This window comes from Sebastes umbrosus, chromosome 1, assembly GCF_015220745.1.
Source record: "Sebastes umbrosus isolate fSebUmb1 chromosome 1, fSebUmb1.pri, whole genome shotgun sequence".
NCBI lineage: Eukaryota > Metazoa > Chordata > Actinopteri > Perciformes > Sebastidae > Sebastes > Sebastes umbrosus.
The window spans coordinates 37269990-37288386 of NC_051269.1; the positions used below are offsets into that span (position 1 = coordinate 37269990).

The 18397-nt window shown below is 43.4% G+C and overlaps 2 protein-coding genes across 2 annotated transcripts in view; one reads left to right on the top strand and one right to left on the bottom strand.

Moving 5' to 3' along the window:
• id1 (inhibitor of DNA binding 1, HLH protein) overlaps nt 1-2201 on the bottom strand; it is a 4378-nt gene extending 2177 nt beyond the window's left edge. The window contains exon 1 of the mRNA XM_037778910.1: nt 2197-2201. The gene's annotated coding sequence lies outside the window, so the exon portion shown is untranslated. The remainder of the gene's footprint in view (nt 1-2196) is intronic.
• The window catches only part of LOC119492355 (inositol hexakisphosphate kinase 2-like), a 1011171-nt gene that overhangs the window by 835301 nt on the left and 157473 nt on the right, over nt 1-18397 (top strand). The window lies entirely within an intron of this gene.

The window sequence follows — 18397 nt, forward strand, 5'->3', positions numbered from 1 at the left end:
AAACACATTGTTAAAAAAAAAAAAAAAAGGAAGACAATTGGAGACACAAAGTGGCCAAAACAATTCTGGGAAAAGATTCACTTTTTAATTAGGATGATGAAGTTTGTGCAGAAAAAAAAAGTTTGTAAAGAGTGGAATGCAGTCACTAAATAGATTAGCAGTTTATTGGATTTATTTGAGGACAGATTGTTGATTGTTTTAGAGAAATATGCTGTGCATTCATTCCCACTCCACTTCTCTAAACTCAAAGCTTTTCTTTATGCTTCACAAAACTGCACTTTTTTCTCCTTGCAGCACAGACTCTCTCTCTTTTTCCTGCCTGTCTATATGTGCTGAAGGAAGCCCAGTGTGAGCAGCAGCTTCATGGATTCCTTCACATGTTTCTGCAGTGTGTGCTCAGCCTTGTGTGCACACTCGGATCGCTCTGTTTCTGAATCCCCCCCCCCCCCCAGATTGTCCAAACAATTTTACTTAAAAAGTATTTGCCCTCTGAAATGCAATAAAGTAGAAGTATAAAGTTGCATAAAATATAAATAAGTAAAGGTCAAGAACCTCAAATTCGTACTTGAGTAAATGTTCTTAGTTGCATTCCACCATATGTTATGCTGAAAAATTAAAGGTATTGTATTTGACAAGGATCTGCAAAATATAATAGTTGTACTGTACTTAAAGTATCACAAGTTAAAGTACTCATTAAGTAAGATAATGGTTCCTTTCAGTGCCATATTATTGTATACTATATTATTGAATTATCAGTACAGATCTAGTAACAGTTACTACTTACTTTAATATTTTAGCTGGCCAATGTGAATCTATTTTGTATACTGTTGGGTACTTTAATCTATAAGTAATGCATCACAGTTTATAAACAGATTCTATATTTTATTCGGGAAATTATAACAAGCAACTTTAGCCGTGAAATACAGGATAAAAGTTTTGTATTTGCCTTCTGAAATGTAATAAAGTAGAACTATAAAGTGGCATTAAAACAGAAATAATGAAGTTCAAGCACCTCAGATTTGTACTTGAGTAAATGTACTTAGTTACATTCCATCACTGTATAGTAACATATGTTATGTTTATAAATTAAAGGTGTTGTATTTGACAAGGATCTGCAAAATATAATAGTTTATAAATGCATGTTTTTTGCACGATTTTGTTCAGAGCATCATTAATATTCTGGGGATTCCACAGATTGACTCACTGCTCGGTATTTAATCCAGTTTTAAAGGAATTTGCATATTGAAGTAGTTAAAAACAGCTTCACATTTTTAATATAGATGCTATTTAAAGAGCCAGTGCTTCTATCTGCACAGATGTTGCACCAGAGCCAACATAACAACATCAGCCCAGTGTGAGCAGCAGCTTCACGGATTCCTTCACATGTTTCTGCAGTGTGTGCTCAGCCTTGTGTGCACACTCACAGATCGCATCGCTCTGTTTCTGAATCTTCCCCCTCAGATTGTCCAAACAAGCCCGAGCAGACTGGCAGGCGCCAGCGCGGTGACGTCACCCATTCATCCGAGCCTTGACGCCTGTCAGCCTGGCGCCGCTCGGGCGGTCTCCATGGAGACGTCAAACAAGAAGGGCTCGCTCTCCACCACTCCTCCTCCATTCACATTCACATTCACCTGCAGAGCTCTGCAGAACAAACCGGCTCCGGAGCTTTTAGTCCTTCATTTATCACCTTAAAGCAGCAGCAGCAGCAGAGGGGTGAGATTACAACCCAGCAGCACCTGCAGAGAGACCAGGCTGAATGTTGTTGTTACCACATTATAACACAGAAGAACTGCTGCATTCCTCCACACAGACTACTGCAGGGTCACTTTAACACTACTTTAATCACATGAGTTCATGCATTTTATTTGCAAGAATTCAGTTTACCCCTTTGACAAATATGTTATATAAAATAATATGTTATTATAGACTAAATCATGCATTAAATTAGTTTAGATTGGCGTGAGTTGGTAAAGTGGGACACTTTTCTGCAACATCTGTGCAGGAAGTGGGACACTTTACCAATTTCCCACCTGTGGGCACTTTAAAACTACTTTAATTAAACGATTTCATGCATTTTATTTGGAAGAATTCAGTTTACCCCTTTTTCAAATATGTTATATAACATAATATGTTATTATAGACTAAATCATGCATTAAACTAATTTAGATTAGGGTGAGTTGGTAAAGTGGGACAACTAAACTCCAGTGGGTTTAGGTCTTGATTTAAAACTACTTTAATTAAATGATTTCATGCATTTTATTTGCAAGAATTCAGTTTACCCTTTTGTCAAATATGACAGTTATTATAGACTAAATCATGCATTAAACTAATTTAGATTAGGGTGAGTTGGTAAAGTGGGACACAACTAAAACTACTTTAATTAAATTATTTCATGCATTTTATTTGCAAGAATTCAGTTCATTCCTTTTTCAAATATGTTATATAACATAATATGTTATTATAGACTAAATCTTGCATTAAAGTAATTTAGATTAGGGTGAGTTGGTAAAGTGTCCCACTTTACCAACTCACCACCTGTTGGGACTTTAAAACTACTTTAATTAAATGATTTCATGCATTTTATTTGCAAGAATTCAGTTTACCCCTTTGTCAAAGATACAATACAACTTTATTTTCAGTATGCACTGAAATTCATTTTGCATTCATTTTGCGTCCATAGTTATCTTTCTAAATCATGCATTAAAGTAATTTAGTAATTTATCTTAGGGTGAGTTGCTATAAAGTGGGACACCTAAGCTCCAGTGGGTTTAGGTCTTCCTCAAACAAATAAATCAATAAAACTGTTGATATTTAATGTCTTTCTAATATGCCAAAATGCTTCAAAACTATTATAGTCTTTATTCATTATTGTTTATTTATTTGAAATACAGGAAAAATGTAATAAATTAGAAGTATAAAGTGTCATTTAAACAAAAATAATGAAGTTCAAACTCCTCAGATTTGTACTTGAGTAAATGTACTTAGTTATATTCCACCATATGTTATGATTATAAATTAAAGGTATTGTATTGGACAAGGATCTGCAACATATAATAGTTTATAACTGCATGTCTTTGCAAGGCTTTCTTTAGAGCGTCATTAATATTCTGGTGATTACACAGGCTGACTCAGTACTGCACAGTATTTCATCCAGTTTTAAAGGAATTTGCATCTTGAAGGAGTTAAAAACAGCTTGTCCTCTTCACATTTTAATATAAATGCTATTTAAAGAGCCACTGCTTCTATCTGCACAGATGTTGCACCAGACCCACACATAACAACATCAGCATTGCTGTGCTGTCTTGTAACAAAGTTAACTACCACTGGGCCCCGTTTCTCTTCTTCTTGCTGTTGCAGTAGCCTGTAAAAACTTTTTAAGAAACTTTCTTTTTTTCCCCCTTTTCTTTTTTTTGCCCTCTGTCCTAGGTCGCAGCTGACAGGGCGGAGGGAGGGCCGGGTGGGCAGAACAATGGGAGTGCGGTGCAGGGATTGTGGGAGAGAATCTAGGCTGGAGCCACAGTGTCTGGAGCGCCCCTCCACTCCCCTCATCCAGCTTTTGTTCAGCTGCAAAAGCTATCAGCACTTCCTACTGACACCAACAATAACTCCACACAGCTGGGCCCTTTTTAGCCTGTTTACAGCACATCAAGGCGAGGGGAGAGGGAGAGAAAGACAGAGGGAAGAGGCAGAGGAGGGGAAAGAAAAGTGAAACATATTAGCTCCTGATTTTAACTGACAGAATGGCAATGCCCTCTCCCAACTCCCCTCCTTCACCGCTGACACATTTCCCAGTGGACTCTTTACACGAGGCCGATTATCACTTGGGTGTTTTATTCCTACGACAGGCTACTGTTTATGTCGCAACATCCATCAAATGGCAGAAACAACACTTAGGTCTTTTTTTTTCCCTGGGACATTGTGTATCTTGGCTATATTTATGCTGTTTCCCGGTAGCGTTTTTCAGGATAAATTGTTCCATTTGGTGGAGGGGAAACGTATTAGCTGATACGCCCTCTTTATCACCACAGCAAATAGAGCTACAAAAAGCACACTACAGGAAGTTGGTGAAGGAATTCATTCTGAGGAAATGGGACATTCCAGCAATGCTTTCACACTTTTGCGGCTGTTATTATTGCTGTGGGGACAATAAGTAGTGCACGTACTACTTCCTGAAACATGAAAGTGACCGAATAATGGCAGGAGGAGGAAGAATAAATGGTTTCTTAGACAGAGGATTTTACTTCAGTGTGATTATTGAGATACACTGTTGAAAATAAATTCGCAGGAATTTGATTATGAGAGGAGAGCACCACATGCAAGTTTTCAACAATTTTTACTCTCACACACACACACACACACACACACACACATAGGCCATCTCCTCGCAGCTGTGGGATTAGTTTCCAGTTCCCAGTCACGCTCTTCCTGTTTGCTTGATAATGATCACACCTGTGTGCAGGTGTGTGGAGAGGCTCACATGGGACTGGGAGGGGTGAGTGCGGTGTCAGATGAGAAAACTTTTTGCCACACCACAACGTCACATCTTTCCCAGAGTGGTGATTGAGTGGTGGCGCTCAGGACTCATCAGTCACAGGTACAAGACAAGTAGAGGAAGTTTTAATGTGAGGGTTTGTAATACTGTGAGTCACGGCTTCTGTGGGCATGTGTGTGTTGTGTATTTTTCTGCCTGGTATGTCCCCGGCGTGGCCTGGCACCTCCTTGGGCAGCCCAGCCTCTGTAATGACTGAGGACCGGTGGTTGGGAGTCACTTCCTGTGGGAGTCCTGGTTCAGAGATGTGTCATCAGCAGCGCAGACCGACTGGAGCCTCGCCGCCTGTTGGGTGTTTTTCCTGTGTGCAGGCAAGCAGACTGGGTGGGTGGATGGATGCCCTTCCCTGAGAGCCAGGGGCGAGTTACAGGAACACTATCTCCATCTGATAGTTGGTGTGCGGCGAAGCCTCACAGAGGTCCTTGAAGCCCCACAGGTGTCCTCTGCTCTGTGTCCTTGGCCCGGCGGGAGGACTCGCAGGGACAGCTTGGTCTCTCTCTATCTCTCTTGTGTGTGTACATGTGTGCATTCACCGGACCCGAAGCTCACCCCTCCTTCACACCCCTGTGGCCATCTCCCTCCGCCTGGTTCCCACACACACTATCAAAGCCCTTTAATGGCTTCTAATTAGCTCCCCATCTGCTGGTGACAGCGCACTGGTGGCATGCTAAAGCACCCATTGAGAGCATAGGCATTGTGCTCTGGAATACTTTCCACTCCAGTGGCAATTGCCTGGAGAGAGAGCTTTAGTTGGGGGTGTGGGGGTGGGTGGGGATGCCGGGGTGGGGCTGGGTGAGGAGGGGGATGCTGGGTAGTGTTCTCTACAGTCAGGGGCTTGGGGGAGGGCAGGGGTGGAGGGAAACACAATGGGAGACAGTGTTACGGCTTGTTGCAAATCTAATAATGCCAGAGTCCCTTTTCCGTCCACTGGTCATCACCCCCCCCCACCACCACCAGCAACTATTTCACAATCCCACCTCACCCCCCCTCCCTCGACTTCTTTCACTTTAGCAACAGTTTGCCGCTGACATCACACAGGATGGTCGGCGAGGTGAATCTGACTTTGCGCCGAGGCCGCGGTGAAACTGGCAACACAACCTGATGAGGTTCTCCATTGTCCCAAGGAGCCCCACAGCTATTGCTCCCCTCTTGGACCGAACAATAGACACACCTCTAAAGAAACTGTAAATGTGGCCTAATGAGGCCTCTTCATTAGCAGAACCTGTCTATGTGTGAATGCGGCCTGTTTGTCAGATCCTATGAGGCCTTCTCCTCTCCAGGACTTCCAGCAGGGCCTCAGTCCACTGGTAGCAGAAGGGGGGACCAGCTGTTCCCAGCTGGTAGCCAGAGGATGCCTATGGGGGACAGGCCTGATTGCTGCTGGCCAGCTGCCCCCCCTGCTATAGGCGGGAGATGGAGAACAAACAAATAGCTGCTTCTGGGAAACCATCACATCAGCTCCAGCATTGTCTATCTCCACCGTTTGCTTATTTACACCCCGGACAGCATCGCTGGACTGGATGGATAAATATATATACACAGTATATTAGGGCTGTCAGAGTTAACACAACTTTGTTTTAATGACGCTAATTTCTTTAACGCAACTAGCGATTTTTAGGTTGTAGCGGGCTCAGTTTTAAAGCTAGAGTGAGGGCATCTGGCATCATATGAAACTAAAAACCTAATGAATCCATTTGTACCAACCATGTCATACTATCTTGTCGCGAAGGAGGCTAAATAACGCTCCAAATTGACGCTAAATTTTGGAGGAAAAACTGTCATGGCCATTTTCAAAGGGTTCCCTTGACCTCTGATCTCAAGATATCTGAATGAAAATGGGTTCTATGGGTACCCACGAGTCTCCCCTTTACAGACATGCCCACTTTATGATAATCACATGCAGTTTTGGGGGCAAGTCATAGTCAAGTCAGCACACTGACACACTGACTGAGTTTGCCATGTTATGTAATGCAGTACCTGTGAGGGTTTCTGGACAATATTTGTCATTGTTTTGTGTTGTTAATTGATTTCCAGTAATAAATATATACATACATTTGCATGAAGCAGCATATTTGGCCACTCCCATGTTGATAAGACTATTAAATACTTGACAAATCTCCCTTTAAGGTACATTTTGAACAGATTAAAAATGTGTGATTAATTTGCAATTAATCACAATTAACTATGGACAATCATGCAATTAATCGTGATTAAATATTTTAATCAATTGACAGCTAAATGTCTATATATATATACTTTACCTATAAGACGTTTAGCTGACTAATCTAGTGTAGGAAGTCAAACCCTAGGTCATCATCAACACCCAACATAAAAAAGGTGAAACGTCACCATCAAATTGAAAGTGTTCCTGTGATTTTGATCGATAAGAAGAGCAATGAAATTAAGAGCCATAGAGATAAATACATATCTTTTCTAAATACATCTTTTTTTTAATACAAGAATATATTCCCATAAAGACAACTGAACATATTGAAGTCAGGAATTTATTCTGGTTGTTTTAAGACTCCATGGCAACTGAATGCACTACTCTGAAATGACGAGTAAGACCCTCTGTAGAGCCACGTATTTGTGTGTGTCTGTGTGAGTATGAGACGAATGGTCTGTCACCTAACCTCTCTCTCCATCCCACACACACACACACACACACACACACACCCGCACATCCCCACAGCTGCACAGAGGCGTCCAGTCAGCACGGCCAGGGGACATGGGAGCCAAAGCCCAAAGATGGAGCATGGACAGTGGCAGCTGGGGAGCTGACAAAGCCCCATTCAGAGGGCCCAGGCCTGGGGACAATGGCTGGGCCAGGCTGAGCCCTCTCCTCCACTCTTCCACCCAAAGATTAATACTTCAGATGGGCTTCCCGGTGGCAGGCAGGGCTAAAAGGAGAGCCCTCCTGTTTGTCACTGGGCATTGTGCGAGTCGCCTGAGAACCAACCTCTTGGATGGGCTTGACAAATGAGAGCCGCCATTGACAGTGAACAGATTGGGCCTGCCACTTTTGTTTTGATTGTGGAGCGGGTATAATCAAGTTATTTGGGCCTCGGGGAGGTTTTGTTTCTCTCTCCTGATGCTCTTGACACCAAAGTCCCACCTTAACAGTCGCTGCTGGTTCAGCTGTGATCTGAGCCCGCTCAAGTTTCCCCTCTTGTTTGTTGTTTCTATTTATCAAAGCTGTATAGGGGGCACGACAGCAAGAGGAAGTTAATTTACTTGGGTGTGGGAATTTGGCTATCTATTCATGTGGCTTTACAGAAGGCAGTGCAGGTGCAACAGGTGTAGGTGTGTGTGTATTCTTGTCACAGTCAATAGAGCTACAGTGTGGAGTTATTGTAATGTTTTCTATGCAGATGTCGCCTGTACACCTGACCTGAATAATGTGTTAAAAGAACAGACGAACAGTAACCAGAGACCCTGTTGGGTGAGGGTTGGGGGTAAACACAGGCGTCTCAGGTGAACCTCCCCGATCCTCTCTTACCTCGTCTCTGCACTCTGTTCCCAGTGAGCGCAGCACAGGTGTTTAGCCCCCAGCAAGGTAGCATTTCAGGTTAAACTGTAGGAACGCTGCCCCGCCTATAAGACCGGGAACTAGAAGTGGCTGCAGAGTACACAGCCTCACACCTGCACACCTGTGCACCCGGTATGCGTGTGTGCGTGTGTGTGTATGTGTGTGTGTTTTGCTACTGTGATCACATCACATGATTTCACAATAGGAAATATTCTACCAGAAAGTCTTGTCGGAGAAGAGAGCGCTCATTCAGTCAACGTGTTGTATGCAAATCTCATTTTAAGCCCCATAGCTAAACAGACCTCACATTCATCTTCTCTCACCGCTCAACAGTGCTTGAAGTCGACAAAAATAAGTTCCAGTTCCCCTCTTAATCACATGTTGGCGTGTGTATCGGCCGGTATCAGCAATCTCTTGCAACTTATTTCTATTTATTCATTATTTCTTTAAGCATATTATTCTCTGTCAGTCATAATCAGCTGGTTTTATTGCTATTATTATACTTGGGCTGTGCATCTTCTATAGTAGGCTTTTAATAATATTCACACTCGAACATTAAAGGGTTAAGGTGGGGTTTTTGTATTTAGTGTTAATAGTTAAAGTGATTTTCTGTGTTATTTATAGTATTGTTCTGTAGTATATTATAGGATGTCTATAGCTTGGAATCAACACCAGATAGACAGGCAGGTATACATTCAGAGCTGAGGTGTGTGAGCTCTTCTTCAGGTTTTAGGAGCAGTGACCCAGTCAGGATGTTCCTACATATTATACAGACATATATTCAGAATTTATACACTGAATAAAAGATACTAGGAGATATTGGGTTTGGAAGTACTCCCTCAAGAAAATTTGAAGTTTTTTTAGTTAAAACTATTTTTTTTTTGTTTGCCCTGTAAAATCATATTCTATAAATCAGATTAGAACAAGAGCATGTTGTTCACAATCATCATAGAAAAAGTTATTACAAACAGTTCACAAATTAGTTTACAAAAAGGACGTGAACATTGTATTGATAAATTACAGCACCCTCGTTCTCGCCCCTCCCTCGTCCGTCCAGATGCTGACCGAGCGAACTCTACCGAATGGAGCGCGAAAAATTGTCCAGATATACTACGAGGGATGTCACTCTCTATTACATAGAGAGAGTGATATTGATTAACTGTCAGTTACTATCAGTGTTGATTTTTTACCAGTGAAAATAGGTTGGAGATGCGCGAAACTTTGCATAAATAGAGCCAGGGCGAGCGTTTTTTCAAACAAGCGACGCGTCACTCGGAGCAAGTTAAGACATTTTCATTGGGAAAAACTTAAACAATCTGATGTTTGCTCGTTCGCATTGTGTCCAGTTAGGAAGAGGTTTTATGAGGCATGGTGAAAATACGCAGGTGCAATCGGCAGAGAAGAGTACCGGCAGCTTGTGAGAAGTTCCGGTACTCAAGAAAAAGTCACGGTACGAAGAAGTAAAATTAATTACACTGATGCTCAACAGTTGACTGTTTGATAAAGAAACAATCATGGATTGATTTGTTTTCATGTGCTGTGGCTACAGTAAAGGAGGCCTGGGGCCATCTGCCCCGTCTGTCCCGGTGTTATTGCTGAGCATCGACCAGCCATTCTCACGATACAGGAATGTGCCCTCCTTGTAAACACGCATCGACCCCCCGCAAGAGCCACAAGCGCCATTCCCTGCTCCCTCCTCTCACGCCCGGGTGTCCTCTCATCCACCCCAGTCTCCATCACCCCCCAGGTCCCTCTCCTACCAGTCTCCCAGTCTCCCCTTCAGATCCTCCCCTGGTTCCCATGTAGAACCCGAGAGACACGCAGCTAAGACAAGTGCCCTGCTTTTCACCCAGGGCCCACTTCCAGGAATCTGTGTGAAACTTCGATGCAGCAGAAGGTGCCCTACTTTTAAACTTCATTCTTCTCCCTGGGATTGTTTCGGCCGGGTTTAACAAAAGGCGAAAGAGCCTGTGTGCGGGTCAGCAGGGGTGTGTGCGTATGTGCATCTAGGTTATACTCATGTGTTCGCGTGCACGCCTTGTGTTTATGCAACAGTGTGTATGCGTGTGTGCACGTGAGGGGAGGGCTGGAGGATTATAAAGAGGAAGTGAATGGGAAGTACACACTCAGTGACAAAATAAGAGGGAGACATTCCTTTGCTGCCCCTCCTCCCCTCCTCCTCCTCCTCCTCCTCACTCCCTCTTTCTCCTCTCTCCCTCCGCTGTGGCAGGGCCCTGGGAAAATCAAACAGGTGGTTTGGGCCTGGCAGGAAAGCTGGCTGGGCCCGGGGTGGGCAGGCCTACAGGCTGCTGGGGGCTATCAAAAGCTCTTAGGCCCAGCTTTAGGCCAGCACTCTGAATGGCCCCGAGCTTCATTATCATGTGAATTCTGGGAACTGCCCCGGGCCCCCAGTAACACCAGTGAGCTGCCCATATGGCGTTCGCTTGGCAACTAGGGAGACCCCCCCTCTCCCTTCCAGTGCTACTCCTCCATTCCAGCACTCCTGATATCAAAGGAGGACAAGGAGGAGAGGGAGGCAGAGGCCCAAAGAAGCCCCCTCAGCCCCAGCCCTCTCCTGGGGGGGCTGGACCACACAGAGCAGCACTGGACAGTCCTTAGGGACCCGGGATAACACCGCTGCCCTACGGGGCACTACGGCTAGCCCGGCTCTGGGTGGATTTAGCCATCGAATTAGCATTAAAGACACATTCTAAAGCTGTCAATTTAGCATCAGAGCCGACGCTTTGACAGATGAAGATATCGGCAGCCTCTCCACTTCATAAGGGTGCTCCTCCTTCCATCGTACCGTTCCTCACTGAGGACTTTAGAGGCTAATGCCTTCTGAACAATCAGTCTTAAAGGTGCTCTATACAATATCCAGAGCGTTAATGTATGCCTTCAAATGGGGTCGTGTTTACCATGTTCACAAAAAGAGTCCATATGAACGAAGTGGAAAGCTCAGAGTCCATGAGTTGAGACGTGTTTGTTGACGTTGTCAGAAATGGCGGAGGCCATGGAAGGACATTTTTCGGCACATAATAAGTCAAGATATTGTAAATTTAGTCGTATATTGTTTTTCTTCATAATTTAATATGTCTGAGGAAAATGTTGATATTCCCAACTGTCATTATACCTTTGCATTTCCTGCATTATGCTACCTGCTTGCTAGCTTGCTAAATCGTTAGCCTCTGTGGCTTCTAGACGCAGACGGTAACGTTAATATTGCCGTTGCTTAGCAGCGGTGTTCTTCACGACTTAACCACTTGAACGCCAAGCATGTCGTGTACACAACTTCCTATCGCGTAAACACGAGCTCACAAGTTTCATTTGAAGGCACCAATAGCATCAAACAACTATTTGCTATGTAAAGACATAGAGGAGTAATGTCTACCTGAGCAGAGAATGAAGTCACTCTCCTTCTGTTGCTGTGTTCACACTATAAGCGACGCCCGATACTTGTTGCTGCGTGACAGGCGTGAAGCGCTATACAAATAACGTTGAACTGGTTTTAACTTATGACGCGGTGAGGCGTCAATCAATTATATGTTTTTGTTTGACCCTGTTCTGTTACATCTAAAGAAAATGCTGTTAGCCAGTCTCCAGTGCTGTTTAACGATGTAACTCAACATCAACGAGCGATTGAGTAACACTTCAATGGCGACTCGGCAACAATATAGCTCGCCACGCTGGCTGTTTTGTTGCTTGTTTGTTGCTAGACAGCAGGTAACATGCTAGCACAAGTCAGTCACAATATCTCTTCTTCAGTGTTGTTTACAGGCATTTTCTTCTCAGGTACATCGTTTTACTCAATAAGGTTTATCGCATGGGACAAAAGCTTGTTAGATTGGTTGAAAATGGGACAATAAACTGACACAGATTATTCAAAGGATGAATTTGCACCATTAACTCCCATCTCAGAACTGTCTGCAAACCATTTTTTGTGGAACAGTTTGTGACATTAATGCTGTGTTCACACTACGAGCGACAAAAACAACAAGAAGGCAAGCGTAGCCGACTGCATGTTGCGGTTGAAGTGTTGCTGAAGCGCTCATTGACGTAGATATGTTGTTAAATACCAGGAACTACAGCTAACGGCATTTTTATAGACGGAACAGAACAAGGTGAAAGGTAAACATATTATTAGTTGACGCTTCACAGAGTCATTGGAGCGCTGAAAAAAGTTAATACCAGCTTAACGCTATTTGAAGAGCGTCATGCCTGTCACGCATCACCAAGTCTTTGGTTTGTAGATTCGTATCACCGTGAAAATAACTTAGCAGTAAGGTAATGAAGCACTCCCCAAGGTGCTAGTTGGACACCTGTGAGCACTAACAATAGCCATGTTCGTTGTTTCATAATTGTAATTGTGGGGGAGTGGCTTTGGAGGCAGGTTGCCAGCGGTCTGTGATGCCGACTTGGCAACTTTCTCGCTATATTTTGGGGACTTTTGGAGCTGGATCTGCGAGCTACTTTCATTGGAAAAGAGTTGGCAACACTCGGCTGGGTTTTTTCAGTTGAATCATTTTTAAAATCTAGTGTACTCTCATTTCTCAGCATTACCGACCCGACCTTTAAATGCTGATGCGATCGGGCTTTTTGTGAGCCGTAGCGGCCAAAACACCCAAACAATAATATATGATACATCTGCAGCAATAAGCTGTAGGTGTAACGCAGACCCCACAAGCATTCCAGTTACAGTGACGTTAAACAAAATTTCAATGAGATCCATGTGAGATAAATAACCTCGTGAGTCATCTGATTTTCCTGGATGAGGATGAGGACACTTCTACAGAGGAGATGTCACTTAACAACAGAGCAGGAATGCTGCTCCGGCTGCTGCAATCGGCCACCTGCGTTATAGTGCGGTGGAGGGGGTGGAGGGAAGGAAGTGTGTGAGCGATGTGTGTTATATGTGCCACATGATCTCATGCTGATGAAGAGACTTTGGATGCCTCCAGCATTGTTCATTGTGATTACAGAGGTGTGTGTGTGTATTTGTGGTAAGTGTGTGTGAGATTGGGGTGTGATCATAAATTTCATATGTGGATAATCTAGTCAGCTTACTTCACTGCTTGCACCTGTGATAAAGAAGGCGAGATATGGAAAAGAGAGGGAGGAGAAACTAGAGAGAAAAAAGTGTGATCTGACTTCTGAGGAACTCTTCTGGTGATTCATGCTGTTACACATGGAGCGATTCACTCCCTCTGCAGCTGTGCGGGCCACATGCGCAATATGATTTCACAACATCTTCCCTGTCCTTGGAAAATTCCTTTTTCTTCATACACTCAACCGTCTCACCCCCTTCCCTCCTGTCAGTGCGCTGGCCGTGTTGCCCCGACAGAGAGGCAGGTGCACGACTTAGTCATTCTTTTCTTCCCCGAACTGCTCTGTGCTTCACTGAGGCTTTAGGCGGCTAGAAGGGCTTGACCAGAAAGCCCTGTCAGAGTCATGTGTTTATCAGACAGACAGTAGGCCTCACAGTGCTGCTGCTGATGGTGTTGCTGTTACCACTCAGCTCATCACTCCTCCCTTCGGTGTCAACAGCCAGCTGGGAACATAACAGTCCGCAAAACTCCAGTGACTCAGCATTTCTAGGTTTCGGTTCCTGATTTTTTTTTTTCCCCCTACATAGTGTTTGTTTATCTTTACAGTATCACTCTCTCCGATTCGATCCGCTCCACGTCCAGTTGTGACCCAGAGGTGGGATCACACCCAGGATGACGTGTGTGTGTGTTGAAAATGTGATTCATCCCACAGCTAACCCCCCCTGACCGGCTCTATCTCTGCAGGAGCAAGGTTTAGATTGTTTACAACAACGCCAGCCTCACAGCAATGAGGAAACTAAAGCCGCTTTCGCACTAGGAAGCCGAAATGATTCCATGTTCAATTATCCAGGTAACATGATTGTTCCGGATAGATTAGGCCGCGCTCACCTCTGCGAGGCTCGTCAAAGCTTTTGTTGTCGTTCCAAGTTAATGCGCTTCAATGCATAAACTAAATATCCGAGAGACTGGATAAGCAACTCTCTTGCTCTCAGCTAAACTAACTATGTACTGTGAATGCAAGAGGGATGCACCAATCCGGTTCACCCGATCGGTATCAGTATAGTTTCTTTGTCAATATCATTATAGAGATCTGTGTTTCTGCTGTCAGTTACATTCATTCAGTCACAGCCGGCCACCGAGCAATCCCTGAGGCCTGGACTACGAGGCAGGATTTGGGGTTAGCGAGGTAACTTCAGGGTTAACTCTGGATTTTCAGTCCTACGCCGGTGGTTCACTTCTTACCGGGGTAGATCGCCATGGTAATTTATGCTGAACAGCTAACCTGCTACAAAGCAGGTTATGTTCCAGATAAGAGATCAACTCGTATAAAAGCCCCTCCTACTGACCGATCAGTGAGCTGATCGTATGATAATATTACACAAAGACAAAGAAGTTTGAGTCATAATTCAGACTAAAAGCAACACAGTTTAAACTGACAAATGCAGGAAGGACAGCTGCCTGTATGCTGGGTGTTTACCGCTTTGAATTATGTTCTTATATTTCTTTTTTTACTTGCTCTCAAGTCCCTTTCACACCGCCGGAGTCGAGGACGCAGCTGAAAGAAGGCGGAAATAGTCATACATGCCACAACCCTGTCAAAGGTCATGTGAAGTGTAATCTATTCATCCATCATATATTCTGAAAGCTTTTTATAATATCACTGCCAAATATTATAGTCTGTAAAAATGTGCTGCTCTGCCGACAGTGCGTGTTTGTGATTGGTCAGATGCTGCAAACACCGCAAAAAAGCAAGACATGGTAAAACAATCACAGATAAAGGAGTACAATAGCTAAAAACAATAAAAAAAAACAATTACATAAATACAAATAAAAAGGAAAAAATAACAAAAAGACCATAAAAAGACGACATCGCATAAAAGCAAGTCTAAAATGTGTTTTAAGAAGTGATTTAAAAGAGATTACAGATTCTGCGAGCCTTATCTATCATGCTACCTTGAATAAAACATACTCCAATGAGTTCTTCGCAGTGTGGTATACAGAAAACGAGAGCACGTGGTATCGGGTCAGTACTCGAGTACTTGAGTTGAAGCGTCAGAATCAGTTGGATCTGTGATTCCCTGGAATGCAATCCTGTTCTTTAGCTGACTCATAAGTCTTGAAAATCAGCTTCCCACCAACGTGGGAAGTTTTTGAGTTTCCTCATTCGTAAAAACTCTGATTCCAAAGAACATTAAAACTGTCTGAGTGCTCTGACGTGTGCTTTAACAGTTAATCAACTGTGGTTCCAGTGACCACCGGACACAAACAATGAAAACTGATACGTTTATAAGGTTAAGTTGTATGTATGGGAACACAGATTTAACTCGAAACCAAGTGAGTTTTCCACATTTGAATTGGGGAACTGGGGCAGCTGATTAACACTGAACTGTGTGACTGATACTCAGTACTCGATACGATAATTGTGGTGATAGTGTAGCCGGTGATATAAGTCATGATATGGTCTATTGAACCTCAATACTTTATTGGCGTCGCCTGGTATGCATCCATGTCATTTAGTAAAGCAAATGTCAACTCAGATTTGTAATCTTGTTAAATTATTCACTGATCTGATACTTAATTTAGATCAAAAAGTTGCCAATTGTAGACAATTGGACAATGGCTGTTGGTAGTTGTTGTCGTTGCGAGCCGATCATTGTTGTGATAGAAACCCCGACAGGGTGATGCCGCACCCCGACGCGGAGCTACCTCATCGCCCTGAAGGGGTTTATTTCACAACAATGACCCGCTCGCTGTACATTATCCCGCTTATTACACAGCTACTTACTGAAGAAATCAATATTTTGACATCAGAACTGCGCCCATAGCAACGGTCTGCTATACATAGCAACGGTCTGCTATAAAGAGATTACAGATCGCAGAATGCCGTGATTAACCAATCAGAATCGAGTATTCGACACAGCCGTGTAATAAGTTAAGATGGCTAATATGTGCTAACATCAGTTGTCACTTGTTGCAAAAGTAAATATTCACGTATTCTGCAGCCTGATGGAGACGCCGGTGTCAAACTCAGCCATTTATCTGTTTTTTTCCACACTAACTGGCAACTTGATCGCTGACGACACAGAGATACCAACGCTGTTATACTATACGCTCACAAGCCTTGTTAGAAGTGGGAACTGAACGTCAGTTATCTGCCACACAGGTAAATGAAACATTCATTTTGGACCCGTCAAATGTTTTTAAATGATTAATGATGATTAATTCTCAATCATAATATTTTATTTTTTGCAGGAAAAGCCATACTTTTATCCGGCACCTTTCTAAAAGCTCTGTCGATATATTATAGTCTACATAAAAATGTTATCGTATAACCTTTAAGCAAAGTTATATTATGGTGCTTGTGTTTGGACAATTCTGTATTTAACATCAGTCTTTTTTTATTGAAAAAAGGATTCTGTTATAACACGTTTGTATTGCTTGAACTAAGGTATCGGTTTAGTATTGGTTACGAAACTCAGGTAACATATAGAATATTCAAGACGACTATGTAAAATATGTTTACTCGCTGTAAACTTTAAGTAACATCTTCGGGTAAACTCACTTTCTCTTGTTTCCATCAGTTAGGTGTTGGTGTCTTTAATAATGGGCCTGTAATGAATATAACCTGTTTGATATAGATGCTGGTATCTGGTAAGAGCTATATTCATTGTTTCATGAAGCATTTCAATCCCTAATCCCCCTCTCCACCCACCCACCCACACACACATATATACACCTCTTATCCCTCTTGGCGCCAAAAGAGCCAGCAGGAGAAAGTGAAAGAAAAGAGAATGGGCCTTCGAATGGCGAGGAATGAGAGTTGAGTTGAGGAACAAGTGAGTGAGTTAGAGAATGAGAAAATGAGAGGGAGAGACAGCATGGATTCCTTTCTTTGGGGCCTTAAAGACATGTTTCCCTCAGATGTTGGCTCTTCTTCAGATGCTAATGGTTCACTCTTATTCCCAAGCTGGGCCTTAGCATAACAATGCAGTGGAAGTGAAAGAGCTAAACCTCTGCTTTCTTTAAGAAGCCAAAGCTGGGCTTTTCTTGTGGACTAACGCCCCTCTCCCTCTTTGTGCTCCCAGTGAAAGGCCTGTGGAACGCAAAGGCAAGGTGATCACAGAGTTTACTGAAAATGAGACTGAAACAACACATGGGCCCGATGGGCTGAAATTGCATCGGTGAAGTCATTTTAAGCCGGGAGAAATGACCAAATATAGAGCAGTGAGCCGGCTGGCCCCGAGCCAGAGTGCTCGCTCTCTCGAGTATGATGACAGCGGTCATTTTGAATATTATCAGCTTTTGCTTTTAAAGCTGTGCTGAATTATGTCTGTTGGAAGACTCCAACCCAAATGTTATGACTGTGAGTCCCGTGCTGACTCCAAGACGCCAGAGTCCCATCTGAAAAGCAGTTGCAAGCCTGAAGGGTTTTTGGATGAACCGCGGTGTGACCTTGATGGGGCCCTAGTAGATACTGTTGGAAGGCCCTGATAGCCTCTGATAGCAAGAGGACAACGTGGTCAGTTTTCTGCTTTATCATTCATCATGAGGAATGAACATGATATAGGAGATAAAGGATATGCAGGAGGACACAAAGACACGGGTCACACGCCCAGCTATGACGACTTCAACTTATCCGTGTTTGTGCAAAAGTCAAACTGTTCCTTGTTATTATTCGTCATTCAATTTTCTGCCTTTCTGCGAAAGTGGTTCTGAGAAATCTGGAGCGATCTCAAAGGGCACATTTTGAGATGTGGTTTCAAGGCTGGCTGGAATTTAACGACTGCATGTTTACGACATGGACGCACATAAAAATATTGTATGCTGAAAATATAAGTACATGGCATCCAGTGGGAATTCACGCTTTTAAAGGAGCAGTCTGCACTTTTTGTAACAGTTCATACTATAATGGAAATGAGTTGTGATGATGAAGGATAAGATTATTGATACCATGTAGAGAAATTAAAGTGTCAAAAACATGCATACATAGGCACAGTTTGAACTTTAAAGGCCTTGACACACCAAGCCAACGGTCGGCCGTCGGGCAGTTTGGGGCCTTTCGGTGAGCGTCCCTCTGCCTTGTTTTTTCGGTGTGTCCCGCACCATCGGCTCTAGTCTGCCCATGTTGGAGGTTTTTTGGCCGATTCAGCATGTTGAATCGGCTGCGGCGCCCTTTTCTGAATGATGAATACAGACTACCGCCGCCTGCTGGTGTGGAGAGTTATTTCCTCTTACCGTGCTAACTGGCCGTCGGCTGTAGTCTTTGCGGTGTG